We start from the raw sequence: 14,365 nt of genomic DNA on the forward strand, positions 1-14,365 counted from the left end.
ACAGTGTCCTTATTTGTTAAAGGCTGTGTGATTCTTCCAGCAATGAAACTAAACTAGACGCCTGCTGAAAGTTAATTACTTCTCTCACGTTTCCGATCCTCACGCTCGGTCGGTCCAAAAAAGGAGAACTTGGAGTTCTGCCGCCAGGAGCCGCTGTCGGCGGCATTGAGCGGATGTTTTGGGACGCGACTGTTCGACCAATCAGATTGCGCCTTGTTTTGCCCCTGGTTACCGCATCGTTCACTGCTCCAAATAAACAGAGCGCTGGGGTGACAGCCGGCACCCGCGAATCGGAGTGAGCAGGATGGAAGGCTGATGTTCCCGGCTGGCAAAATGAAGATTGGACAGGTTGGTCGGCCGGTGACAGTTGTGTCCCTGACTCAGTTAATTTCAAGTTATGGTGTCGCTGGGCTCTGCGGATCGCTGGTTCGGTGCATCTTGTATTTGCCCCCTTATCCGCATTCACGAATGTCGCTTTTGTTTTAGCATTTTATGCTATTGAAGCTGATGGTTCACCCCCAGCGTTAGAAACTGATCCAAATCTGTGTGGGTGTCAGGAAGCATAGGGCAAGAGTTGATGAGGTTCTTGGGACAGCAAGACTGTCAGTAGTGAGATCCCACAAATCGTTGGTACTTGTTACATTTTAATAGCCCTCCCCAAGTTAGATTTAAATGTAGGAGTCATGATGTTTGATTTCATGGAAATAGCTGGCAGAAAAGCAGCGGATGGGGTTTAAACCACAGAAGTGTGGTGTTGTTAAGAAGTCAGGGGGGCTAAAAGAAGTCGTGAAGTTGCCCTGGCAGGCAAGGTGAAGGAGAATCCTAAAGGTATGTTAGGAGCAACAGGATTGCAAGGTTCAAAATTGGTCCTCTGGAAGATCAGAATCATAATCCATGCGTGGAGCCAAAAGAGATGAGGAGATCTTAAATGGATCTTTTTGCATCTGTATTAACATGGTAGATGGACACACAGAGTATAAAAGTGAGGCAAAGCAGCATCAACTTCATGGATTGTATACAGATTATAGAGGAGCAGTTGTTTGCTGTCCTCTGGTGGATACAGCCCAGGGCCTGACATGGTGTGCCCTCGAACTCTCTGGGAAGCAAGTACAGAAATTGGTTTATACATTTGCTTGGTAAGAGAAGCCAAAGAGTGGTGGTAGATGGTTGCCCCTCTGACTGGAGGCCTGTGACTAGTGGAGTGCCACAGGGATCGGTGCTAGGTTTGTTCTTGTTTGCCATCTATATTAATGGTCTAAATCAGCATGTTTGCAGATGACATCAAGATTAGCGGTGTAATGAACAGTGAGGAAGATTGTCAGAGCTTGCAGCAGGATCCAGGCCATCTAGAAAAATGGGCTGAAAATGGCAGATGGAATTTAATGCAGACAAGTGCGAGGTGTTGTACTTCAGTTGTACCAACCAGGGTACATCTTACACAATGAACGATAGAACGTAGAAGGTGTCACAAGTAGATAAGGTTGTAAAGAAAGCTTTTAGCACATTAGTCTTTATAAACCAAAATATCGAGTACAGGAAATGGGATGTTATGTTGAAGTTTTACAAGATGTTGGTGAGCCCTAATCTGGAGTATTCAATGCAGTTTTGGTCACCTACCTACAGAAAAGATGTAAATAAGGTTGAAAGAGTACTGAGAAAATTTACAAGGATATTGCCAGGACTGGAGGACCTGAGTTATAAGGAAAGATTAGGACTTTATTCCTTGGAACACAGAAGACTGAGGGGCAATTTGATAGAGGTATACAAATTAATGAGGGTATAAAGGTATAACAAGTAGGCTTTTTCCACTGAGGTTGGGTTGAACCTCAACTAGAGGTCATGGGTTAATAGGTGAAAGATGAAAAGTTTAAGGAGAAAATGAGGGGAAACTTTTTCACTCAGAGGGTCATGAGAGTTTGGAATGAGCTGCCAGCGTAAGTGGTGCATATAAGCTCGATTTCAACATTTAAGAGAAGTTTGGATAAGTACATGGATGCTAAGGGTGTGGAGGGATATGGTCCCTATGCAGGTCAATGGGAGTAGGCAGTTTAAATGGTTCAGCATGGACTAGATGGGTCGAAAGGTCTGTTTCTATGCTGTACTTTTCTACGACTCTAATATTTGTATTATTTGAGTAATCTTTGTGTGTGTGTGTGTGTGTGTGTGTGTATAAAATAGGTTGATTAAGCATTCTTGTTCATTTAAATAATTCATTATGAATTGTATGCAATTCACATTCACATATGTTATCATGCTATCACATGATATGGGCATGCCTTGCTTAAAATAAGATACAAAGTTAGGTGCCCATTTTGGACTTGGGCATCTTCCTTTGAATTAGTTTAATGTTTTGAAGTTACAAAACATTACAATGGTGATGGTGTATTTTTTAAACAAATCTGAGATGGCTACCAACCTGTTGAAGCATAGCAAGATATTCGAACTGAAGCAAAATAAAGAACAATCAAATTTTTAAAAATGCAGTGCAGCATGTGCATAGATAGTCCGGTTAAAAAATGACAGAAAACAGAAACATTTATGGGTTCATAACGATTAAGTACTGGGTGATAATAATCATTTTTAAAAAGGGCAGAAATGGCTGGCAGTATCAGAAAGATGGACACTTCTGATTATACAACAGATAACTGGATTTTATGTACTGAGCAAATTGAACATTATTTTGAAATAAATGAAATAGCCAATGAGAAACAAGTAGTAATTTTGCTGAGCGTGTTAGGTTTAAAGGCATACAGTTTGCTTCGAAGTTTGACTTCTCTAACCAAATCAGCAGAAATGAGTTTCACTGATATTGTCAAAGTAATGGAGGAACATTTAGAACTGAAACCATTGTTGATTGCAAAATGCCTTAGGTTTCATAAGTAGGATCAAAAAGAAAGTAAGTCCACTTCAGTTTACATAGCTGAATTGAAGAGATTGAGCATTGTCAGTTCAGTATGGGCTAAAAGATGCACTGAGAGTTTGTTTAGTTTGCAGAATCTTATACGAAGATATTTAAAAATAGATCCTCACTGAAGCACAACTCATACTTAGAAGAGCATTTGAAATCACAGACAGATGCAATTGAGTTGCAGTCAGGAGTGAAAGTGAGCGTGAATAAAATCGCAAGGTCTAAATAGAAACTGGCCTAGCCAACCAAGTTACGTTACCGTTGTGGCAGGGGATCAATGCAGATTTAAGGGTGAAGCTTGCAGAAAATTCAACAAAGTAGGACACATACCAAGGAGTAGGTTAGACAGACAAAAATAAGTGGACAGCACAGAGAAGAGAAAAGGGTAAAAAGTCAATTTGCATTTTCAAAAAGTACTAATCTGCATGCTGTTGATGAAAAATCTGATAATGATGAGAGTGACACAGGACTGTGTAGCCATGAGATTTAAAATGTGAAAACTAACAACAGACGAGCATTATGTCTTATGCCAGAAGTGAATGGCAAATTAATTAAAAAGGAATTGGACATTGGTTCAGCTGTTTCAGTCATTCCACAAAATTAGTATGAATGGTATTTCAAAGATACTAAGCCGAAGCCAGTAGATATCTAACTAAGAGCTTATACTGGAGAAAAGATTACTCCTGTGGGAATGAGATTTGTGACAGTGAAATACAACAACCAACAAGCCACATTGAGCTTGTATGTGGTACAAACAGCAGGGCCAGAGTTGCTGGGATGTGATTGGCTGAGACAACTACAATTTGATTGAAGGTCCATCCACAACTTGCATGCCACATCCCCTACAATAAAGTTAACTGAAAGTGAATTATGAAAGGTACTGGATGGATGATGCTACAACGGTCTCCATGCTGAACACCATGAACCTTTGCCCAACAGAGGAGAATCAAGTGGTGGTGCCAACCTCTGTGTCTCTGTTTGGAAAACAAATTGGACCAAGGAAGAGTCATGTTGCTCAGAGGAATTGTGAAAACAACAAAAGCAGTGGTCCGACTACAACCCTTCTTGTAGACATCGTTTCTGAGAAAGCGTCTGATGCAGTAATCAGGCAGTTACTTACAAAAAATGCCTTTGTTTTAAGCTGGAGGAGAGTTCAAAGAGTTACAGGAAGGTTGCAAGCATTCATCTTTTGTAAGTTTAAAGAACCAGAATCTACTCTGTGTGCATTAAGGTTAGTGAATGAACTTCAACTGGGAGACAAAAAAGCTGCTGGTAAAAGTAGATGCAAAGACCAAAGCCCAGCTGGATGAATGGAAGGCAAAAAAGAAAGGAGTCAATGGAGATACAAAAACAGAGGATTTGTCAGATGATATTGTGGATGAGAAAACCACAAGGCTAGATCAGATAGTAAAGGGAGCAATAGAAGGATTAATAATAGAATGTTCCAGTGAGCTAAGTGCACCTTCCCAAGATCAAGATGCACAAACTAGAAGAAGAAAAAGGAGGGAGAAGAAAGGTGTCCAGAGTTGTCAGAACCACTTCCTGCAGTCTCAGGGTCAACTCCTACAACCACTATGGAGGAGGCATCAGAGATTGTTTCACAGCCACAAATCTCACCTGCCAAGTAGAGTGATCTCTCTTGTCAGGAAAGGCATTATCCCACAATAGTAAGAAATCCTCCACAGCGATTAAATCTTTAGGCCTGAATGGGGTAATTTAAATTTCACAATGCTGTGGATGCCTGTGTATAATAGTTGAATTATATAGCAACACTCACAGCACGCTGGAGGAACTCAGCAGGGTGGGCAGCATCAGTGGAGACGATGAGTCGACGTGAAACATTGACTCATCGTTTCCACTGATGCTGCCCAACCTGCTGAGTTCCTCCAGTGTGCTGTGAGTGTTGCTTTGATCCCAGCATCTGCAGATTATTTTGTAGTTGAATTATATAGTATACTCTGTATAGTTGAGATGCATTGTCTATTCTCTATGGAGTTTATAGCTAAGCAGGGAGGAGTGTTGTGTATTTAATATTTGAGTAATCTGTGTATGTATTTTTGTTCGTTTAAATAGTTCATTATGAGCTATACGTATAAATACATGAATTGTATACGTTATCATGCCACCATGTGATACAGGTGCAACTCGCTTAAAGTAAACCATGAAGTTAGACTCATATTTTGGACTCCAGTGTCTTCCTTTGAATTAGTTTAATGATTTGAAGTTACAAAACATAAGAAGCAAAATATTTGGGAAGGTGCAGCTTTGCAAGGGAGTATAAAATAATTGGAAGGATATAAATGATAGTATTAGAAAGGAACTTCAGAGTGGTGTTCAAAGTTAATTTACAGCTGAGAAAAAAACATTGCTAAGCTGGTTCAAGAGGCATAGCAAATGTTCTATTTGGTGGGGCAAAGACTACAGGAGGACAGATGTCTGAAAAGGTAGAAAGACTTAATTACATTTCAACTTTTTTAACATTGCAAACCAGCGAGTTGTTTGTTATGTCTCCCTGCTCACTGAGAAAATGGAGACATCGTTTTCTCCCTTATTTGGGAGCGAGAGAATCTGCAGTATGTCGGGCGTAACGCGAAGTCTTTGGGGTAACTGCAAGTCTGTGTCTTTGCTATTGCTTTGCTCATGTATGAGTACTTGGTCACGTTGCCTGTTGTAATGAGAGCATTATAAAAATAAGTTAATACTAATTATGATAACGGTAATATAGCAATACTCCCATGAGGGGAAGCTGTTTGTAAAGAGGGGCTGGTTCCGGGATTGGTGGGGGGGGGTTACTTCCGTTTTCTTGTCCAGTGTGCATGTGTATAGTTTCTCTGCTATGCAGTACGGTTCAGTGAAAGCCTCTGTAGGTAAATATCGGTTTTGCCGTCCCAGATAAAATTGTTCTTTAGGCATGAAGTTGTCGAGTGGTCCTTTTTCAAAGTAGAAGTTACCACATATTTTTGGCGACGAGGTGAACTGGTTTTTTTGGATGTATCGTCCCGTTTTCATTTTTGTTGTTAGCTTTAGCTAGGCTACAGTGTGCTAGAGGGTTGGCGGCTATGTATGAACAGCAGTGCCGAGGGGGAGCAGCGCAGGGACGAGAGGCAAAGGATGCCGGTGTCTGAATGGCAGCTGTGCAGGGACGAGAGGCAAAGGGCACCGGTGTCTGAACAGGAGCTGTGTGCGGGGACGAGAGGCGATGGGCGCCGGTGTCTGAACAGGAGCTGTGTGGGGGACAAGAGGCAAAGGGCGCTGGTGTCTGAACAGGAGCTGTGCGGGGACGAGAAGCAAAGGGCGCCGGTGTCTGAACAGGAGCTGTGCGGGGATGAGAGGCAAAGGGCGCCGGCGTCTGAACAGGAGCTGTGCGAGGACGAGAGGCAAAGGGCGCCGGTGTCTGAACAGGAGCTGTGTGGGATGACGAGAGGCAAAGGGTGCCGGTGTCTGAACAGGAGCTGTGCGGGGGATGAGAGGCAAAGGGCACCGGTGTCTGAACAGGAGCAGCTCAGGGACGAGAGGCAAAGGGCGCCGGTGTCTGAACAGGAGCTGCGTGTGGGGACAAGAGGTGAAGGGTGCCGGTGTCTGAACAGGAACAGCTCAGGGACGAGAGGCAAAGGGCACCGGTGTCTGAACAGGAGCAGCTCAGGGACAAGAGGCAAAGGGCGCCGGTGTCTGAACAGGAGTAGCTCAGGGATGAGAGGCAAAGGGCGCCGGTGTCTGAACAGGAGCAGCTCAGGGACGAGAGGCAACGGGCGCCGGTGTCTGAACAGGAGCTGAGTGGGGACGAGAAGCAAAGGGCGCCCGTGTCTGAACAGGAGCTGTGTGGGGACGAGAGGCAAAGGGCGCCCGTGTCTGAACAGGAGCTGTGCGGGGACGAGAGGCAAAGGGCGCCCGTGTCTGAACAGGAGCTGTGCGGGGACAAGAGGCAAAGGGCACCGGTGTCTGAACAGGAGCAGCTCAGGAACGAGAGGCAAAGGGCACCGGTGTCTGAACATGAGCTGTGCGGGGGAACGAGAGGCAAAGGGCGCCGGTGTCTGAACAGGAGCTGTGCGGGGACGAGAGGCAAAGGGCGCCGGTGTCTGAACAGGAGCAGCTCAGGGATGAGAGGCAAAGGGCGCCGGTGTCTGAACAGGAGCAGCTCAGGGACGAGAGGCAAAGGGCGCCGGTGTCTGAACAGGAGCTGTGCGGGGACGAGGGGCAAAGGGCGCTGGTGTCTGAACAGGAGCAGCTCAGGGATGAGAGACAAAGGGCGCCGGTGTCTGAACAGGAGCTGTGTGGGGTGACGAGAGGCAAAGGGTGCCGGTGTCTGAACAGGAGCTGTGCGGGGGATGAGAGGCAAAGGGCACCGGTGTCTGAACAGGAGTAGCTCAGGGACGAGAGGCAAAGGGCGCCGGTGTCTGAACAGGAGCTGCGTGCGGGGACGAGAGGCGAAGGGCGCCGGTGTCTGAACAGGAACAGCTCAGGGACGAGAGGCAAAGGGCGCCGGTATCTGAACAGGAGCAGCTCAGGGACGAGAGGCAAAGGGCGCCGGTGTCTGAACAGGAGCTGTGCGGGGGATGAGAGGCAAAGAGAGCCGGTGTCTGAACAGGAGCAGCTCAGGGACGAGAGGCAAAGGGCGCCGGTGTCTGAACAGGAGCAGCTCAGGGACGAGAGGCAAAGGGCGCCGGTGTCTGAACAGGAGCTGAGCGGGGACAAGAGGCAAAGGGCGCCCGTGTCTGAACAGGAGCTGTGCGGGGACGAGAGGCATAGGGCACCCGTGTCTGAACAGGAGCTGTGCGGGGACAAGAGGCAAAGGGCGCCGGTGTCTGAACAGGAGCTGTGCGGGGACGAGAGGCAAAGGGCGCCGGTGTCTGAACAGGAGCAGCTCAGGGATGAGAGGCAAAGGGCACCGGTGTCTGAACAGGAGCAGCTTAGGGACGAGAGGCAAAGGGCACCGGTGTCTGAACAGGAGCTGAGCGAGGACGAGGGGCAAAGGGCGCCGGTGTCTGGAGAGGAGCTGTGCGGGGACGAGAGGCAAAGGGCGCTGGTGTCTGAACAGGAGCTGTGTGGAGGATGAGGAGCCTCGCATTCAGACGGCTACGTTTGGGACTATCGGTGAATTTGTGGAGGAGAACGAGGACTGGCCGGAGTACGGGGAAAGGTTGAGACGCTTTTTCTGTGCTAATAGAATTACAGAGGAGGCTAAGAAGCGCTCTATTCTCCTGAGTGTGTGTGGGACAAAGACTTACAAGTTGATAAGGAACTTAGGCACACCGTGGAACCGGGGGACATTCCATATGACGAACTGGTGAAGCTCGTGGGGAACCACCACAATCCAAAATCTAACAACAGGAATTCTACAGATGCTGGAAATTCAAGCAACGCACATCAAAGTTGCTGGTGAACGCAGCAGGCCAGGCAGCATCTCTAGGAAGAGGTACAGTCGATGTTTCAGGCCGAGACCCTTCGTCAGGACCCTTCGTTAGTCCTGACGAAGGGACTCGGCCTGAAACGTCGACTGTACCTCTTCCTAGAGATGCTGCCTGGCCTGCGACAATCCGAAACCTACTGTGATAGTCCAGCGGTTTAAGTTTCACAGCCATTTTAGGAAGCCAGGTCAGCCTGTGGCCAATTTTGTGGCCAAGTTTCAACAGCTGTCGGAACATTGTGATTTCAGGGCAGTGTTAGATGACATGCTCTGTGACAGATTGGTATGCAGCATTAATATTGACGCCATACAATGCCACCTGCTGGGGGAAACCCCACCGTTGACTTTCAAGAAAGCCCTAGAGATTTACCAAGGCATGGAGGTGGCTGCTAATAATGCCAAGGATATCCAGAAAGAACATTGAGGGTCGCAGTTGGCGGCAGTGCACCACGTCAGGAGGGAGACTGGTAAACAGGCAAAGCGGGTGGAATGTTTCCGGTGTGGAGGGATGCACTATGCAAATAATTGCAAATTCAAAGACACTGTCTGCCATGCTTGTAGCAAAAAGGGACACTTAGCTAAAAAGCGGAGGAGTTCAAAGGGTAAGGTTAAGCTTGGCCAGGGGAAAGCTCAACAGGCTCAGGCAGCCACACACCATTTAGAAGAAGCAGACAAAGCGGCAGCGTGTGCCTACAACATGTTTGGAGAGGAAATGGATGAGGAACCACCTGAACCATATTATGCCACAGTCACTGTCAGGGGGAAGGACATTAAGTTTGAGATTGATTCAGGGGCTACTGCATTGGTCATCAGTGAGGAAACCTACAGGAGGACATGGGGGTCCAACCTGCCTCCCATCAGAGGGTCAAAGCTCAAACTCAGGACCTACACGGGGCAGCCCATACCTCATTTAGGGGTGTTACATGTGGACATTTCAGCCAGGGGTCAGAAGGCTGATACCAGGCTGGTGATAGCTAAGGGCAGGGGGCCCAGTCTTTTGGGCTGTGATTGGCTTCGCAAAATCTGGCTCAACTGGCATGAAATTAAGTATGCATACACGACGGAGGACATTCTGCAGCGGTACAGTGACATTTTCAGGGATGAGCTGAGCACACTGAAGGGTGTGACAGTGAAACTCCATGTCGACCCTGAGGCCACACCATGTTTTTTTAAGCCCAGGTCGGTGTCCTATGCCATGAAAGGCAAAGTTGAGGAGGAGCTGGAACGTTTACAGGGACTGGGCATCATTGAGCCCGTCCAGTTTTCAAGGTGGAGGGCTCCCATTGTTCCAGTTCTGAAGGCAGACAAAACAACAGGGATATGTGGGGACTATAAACTTACGGTGAATCAGGTCTCTAAGCTGGAGGAGTATCCATTGCCACGGGTGGATAACCTGTGTACGACCCTGTCAGGGGGTAAGCTGTTCACAAAGCTGGACATGAGCCACGCCTATCAACAGCTGCTGCTCAATGAGGATTCAAAGGAGTACGTCACAATCAACACTCAAGGGATTATTCAAATACAATCGCCTGGTGTTTGGAGTGGCGTCTAACCCCACCATTTTCCAAAGGACAATGGACACTTTACTGCAGGGGATTCCACACGTAGCAGTGTATCTTGATGATATTTTGATCACGGGGGCCACGGAGGTGGAGCATCTGGCTAATTTAGAACGGGTGCTGAAGAGGCTCTCAGACACAGGGCTGCAATTGAAATGCGGCAAATGTGTGTTTCTGGCACTGAGTGTGACCTACCTGGGGCACTAGATCACAGCTGAGGGGCTTTGCCCTGTGGAGGACAAAGTGAGAGCTATTAAGGAGGCCCCAAGCCCCAAGAGTGTCACTGAACTCGGATCATTTTTGGGCATTGTGAATTATTATGGCAAGTTTCTTCCTGACCTCTCAAAGGTTTTGGCCCCACTGTACAAGCTGCTTCACAGTGACACTAAGTGGCAGTGGAGTGAAGAGCAGGAGGAAGCTTTCAAGGAAGTGAAAGAACTCCTCCACTCAGCGAAGTTGCTTTTTCACTATGACTCAGACAAGGAGATCACCCTTGCATGCGATGCCTCGCCCTGTGGAGTCGGGGCAGTTCTCTCACATGTAATGGAGAACCATTCAGAGAAGTCTATAGGTTTTGCTTCACGTACCCTGACATCTGCTGAGAAGGGATATTCACAGCTAGACAAAGAAGGTCCGACCATTGTTTTTGTGGTCAAACGCTTTCATCAGTATCTCTATGGACGCGTATTTACAATTTATACGGACCATAAACCACTGATGAGCCTGTTCAGTGAGACTAGATGCATCCCACCGCTAGCCTCAGCCAGGATACAGCGTTGGGCTCTTACATCGTCAGCCTACCAGTACACTATAGTGTACAGAGCGGGTAAGGATAATGCAAACGCCAATGCGCTGAGTCAATTACCTTTACCTGAGACACCTGCTACTACATATGTGCCTCCAGAGACTGTGTTTTCATTGGAGAGGCTGTCAGAGACACCTGTAAAGGCAACCCAGATCAAGCAGTGAACAGCGAGGGACCCAGTCCTGTCCCAAGTCAAGTCTTTCCTTTTACAAGGTTGGCCCAGTGTCGTGGAAGGAAAGGAACTGAGGCCTTATGCCAAATGCAAGACAGAACTGAGTTTGCAGGATGGCTGCATTTTCTGGGGGGCGAGGGTCATTGTGCCTCCCCTAGCCGTTCACAGATTGTGGAGGAAATTCATGAGACTCATCCAGGGGTGTCTCGGATGAAAAGCCTTGCAAGATCCTACGTCTGGTGGCCAAGAATGGATCAGGATCTGGAGAACAAGATAAAATAATGCACGCAATGTCAGACCAATCAGAACATGACATCACCAGCTCCTTTGGACCCATGGGAGTGGCCAGACCACCCCTGGTCTAGGCTACATTTGGACTTTGCTGGTTCTTTTATGGGGCAGATGTTTCTTGTAATGGTGGATGCACACTCCAAATGGATATCATGAGCAACATCACAGCCCACTCAACTATGCACAAATTCAGGCAAGTGTTTGCGGTCCAAGGGGTTGCCTGACACTCTGGTCACTGATAATGGCTCGACGTTCACCAGTGAGCTGTTCAGTCAGTTCATGCAGCAGAATGGCATTCATCACATTCGGACGGCCCCTTTCCACCCAGCCTCAAATGGTTTGGCTGAGTGGGCTGTTCAAACAGTGAAGAAAGGCCTGAAGCGGATGACAGGGGACTCTCTTAGCACTCAGCTTTCACGTTTCCTGTTTAATTACCGCCTCGCGTCACAGACTACGACTGTACGTATTCCAGCAGAGATGCTGATGGGGCGTAGACCCAAGTCAAGATTGGACTTGCTGCGCCCAGGCACGAAGGCAAAAGTGGAGAGAAAGCAGGAAAAGCAGAAGGAGGGACATGATCAACATGCGCGAGAGAGACAGTTAAAACCAGATGACAATGTCTGTGTGAGAAACTTCAGCAGTAACAACAATCAGCAATGGCTACCTGGGGTTATTCTTAAGCAGAGTGGTCCAGTCTCCTATGTTGTTAAGCTGACTGACAGACGTGTTTTCCGCAGATATCAGGACCATGTGCGCCTCCGTCATGATACAGGCTCAGAGGCAGACAGTTCCACGGAGTTTCCAATGGTGAGACAGACTGCTATGGGAGCATGTCCACCAGTGACTTTGTCAGAGAGAGAAACGCTGGCAGAGGGGTTGGGGTCCGCTGAAGAGGATGGGCATTTTCACACAGACACACAGACCCCTCTCTTGCCCCCAACACCAAATCCACCCAAAACCCCCTCACCAGCGGTGCCTGCTGGGTCACCGGGGGTAGTGCGTAGATCACAGCATGCTCACAAACCTCCTGACAGACTGAATATTTGACTGGACAGTTTTTTTTTGTGTTAGACTGAATGTTTACTCTGCCACTTTTTCAGGTGTTTTTTATTGGTAAACTGTTGCTGAGACACCAGTATAAGTTTCAGGGGTACGCAAGCTAATGACAACACTGTTTTTCTTTCCCAGTTCTTTTTACATTTGGGAAATGTTGGAATTTAAAGGCGGAGAAGTGTTGTAATGTGAGCATTGTAAAAATAAGTTAATACTAATTAGGATAATGGTAATATAGCAATACTCCCACTAGGGGAAGCTGTTTGTAAAGAGAGGTTGGTTCCAGGGTTGAGGGGATTTTACTTCCGTTTTTCTCTGGTGTGCATGTGTAAGCTTCTCTGCTATGCAGTACAGTTCAGTGAAAGCCTCTATGTAAATATTGATTTTATCCCAGATAAAATTGTTCTTTCGGCATGCAGTTGTGTAGTGGTCCTTTTTCAAAGTAGAAGTTACCACAGTGCCAATGCTTGTTTTTTTTTGCCAGTGGGGGGAAGGGGGATTGTTGCTCGCTGCCGTTTCTGCACGGGGGGAGGTTGCTGGGGGGGACTTTGGCACTTCTCTGTTTTCGTGGATGTTTGCAAAGAAAAAGCATTTCAGGATGTATATTGTATACATTTCTCCGACATTAAATTGGACCTTTTGACCTTTGAACCTTTGTCTGAGCTGCTGGTCCATGGAAGATGGGATGAGGTTGGGTGGATTTTTCTTAAACTGGCACAGACAAATTGGGTAAGTAACCTGTTGCATATTTTCCATATTTTTATGACTCTGATGCATTACAGCTACAGCCTTGTTGCTCTTGGGAAGACTGCAGTTTTGATGACTTTTTTTTCCATTGAACTAATAAAAAAAAATATGACCAATTAATTCAAAAATTAAAGTGGTAAGAGCCCTGCTTTTGTTTGTGAGTAGCAGAAGACTTTGCATGTACTGTCAAATGCAAACAATATTTGAAAAAGAGCATTTGAATTCTTCCAGTGCCTTAGCCTGAATTTGTCATCCAGTATTACTAAAAGTAAATAATCTGACTATGGCTTATCGTTTTCTGTGGGACTTTGGTATTCGATATGATGTCCTGTTAATCGATTTACATCGGTAGTGTACTGGTATGATTGGGCCTGAATTTGAGTACAAGTATGAACTGTCAGATAGATCCAGCTAATAGAGAATCTCATTCTAAATCATTTTTCCAAATTTCTTGAACTAAGTATTGTTGAGAACCTCAGTTAATGAGGGTGTAGATATAATTCAGAAATTTTGAGTCCAAAACAATGAGATAGACTGCAGCGTTTTTCTTTTGGTTAGCTGGGATTTACTACAATTGTTGAAACATTGTTCAAGAAGTATTTGTTAAATAAATTAACTTGTTAAATATTTAATTTCATGCAGTAAGATCTCTGATATTGACTAATTAGCAGTACGAGGAAATTCTTAGGCTAGGATATTTAAATCAATTAAGCAAACCTCAATGTTACCCTTGTACCTAGTAATTCTTTTGGTGAATTAAAAAATAATGAGCTGCAAGAATCTTCTGTGTATTAAATGTACTGAAAGTACAGGTGTCCCCTGTTTTTCGAACGTTTGCTTTACGACACCTCACTGTTACGAAAGACCTACATTAGTTACCTGTTTTCACTAACAGAAGGTGTTTTCACTGTTACGAAAAAGGCAGCGCACGAAAAAAGGCAGCGTGTGCCCCGAGCAGCCAAGCTCCTCCCAAGGAACTGCATTCTAGCCGGCATTACTTAAACACGTATCTGTGAGCATCTGTGCTTTATGTCGATTTATTTTGTGCATCCATTTGCAAGATGAGTTCTAATGTATCGGAAAATCCTAAAAGAGCTCGTAAGGGTGTTACACTTAGTGTAAAACTAGACATAATTAAGTGTTTCGATCGTGGTGAACGAAGTAAGGACAAAGTGAGTTTGGCTTGTGGAAGTTGACGAAGATGATGTTGAAGAGGCTTTTGCATCCATGACCAAGAACTGATAGATGAAGAGCAGATGCAAATGGAAGAGGAAAGGATAACAATCGAAACTGAATGCAGTAGCGAACGGACCGAAAGTGAAGTCGTCCAGGAACTGAACGTGAAGCAACTGCGTGAGATTTTCGCTGCAATAATTGCAGAAAAGTTCAACTTTAATTTTGAAAGGGTACGTAGGTTTAGGGCATA

General features: G+C 46.2%; 1 protein-coding gene across 5 annotated transcripts in view; it reads left to right on the forward strand.

The window, feature by feature from the left end:
* The first annotated feature begins 239 nt into the window (after positions 1–239).
* ccdc83 (coiled-coil domain containing 83) overlaps positions 240–14,365 on the forward strand; it is a 109,993-nt gene continuing 95,867 nt past the window's right edge. For all 5 annotated transcript variants that reach the window (XM_072264349.1, XM_072264347.1, XM_072264346.1 and 2 more), the window contains exon 1: positions 240–348. The gene's annotated coding sequence lies outside the window, so the exon portion shown is untranslated. The remainder of the gene's footprint in view (positions 349–14,365) is intronic.

The sequence above is a fragment of the Mobula birostris genome, chromosome 7 (assembly GCF_030028105.1).
Source record: "Mobula birostris isolate sMobBir1 chromosome 7, sMobBir1.hap1, whole genome shotgun sequence".
Classification (NCBI taxonomy): Eukaryota; Metazoa; Chordata; class Chondrichthyes; order Myliobatiformes; family Myliobatidae; genus Mobula; species Mobula birostris.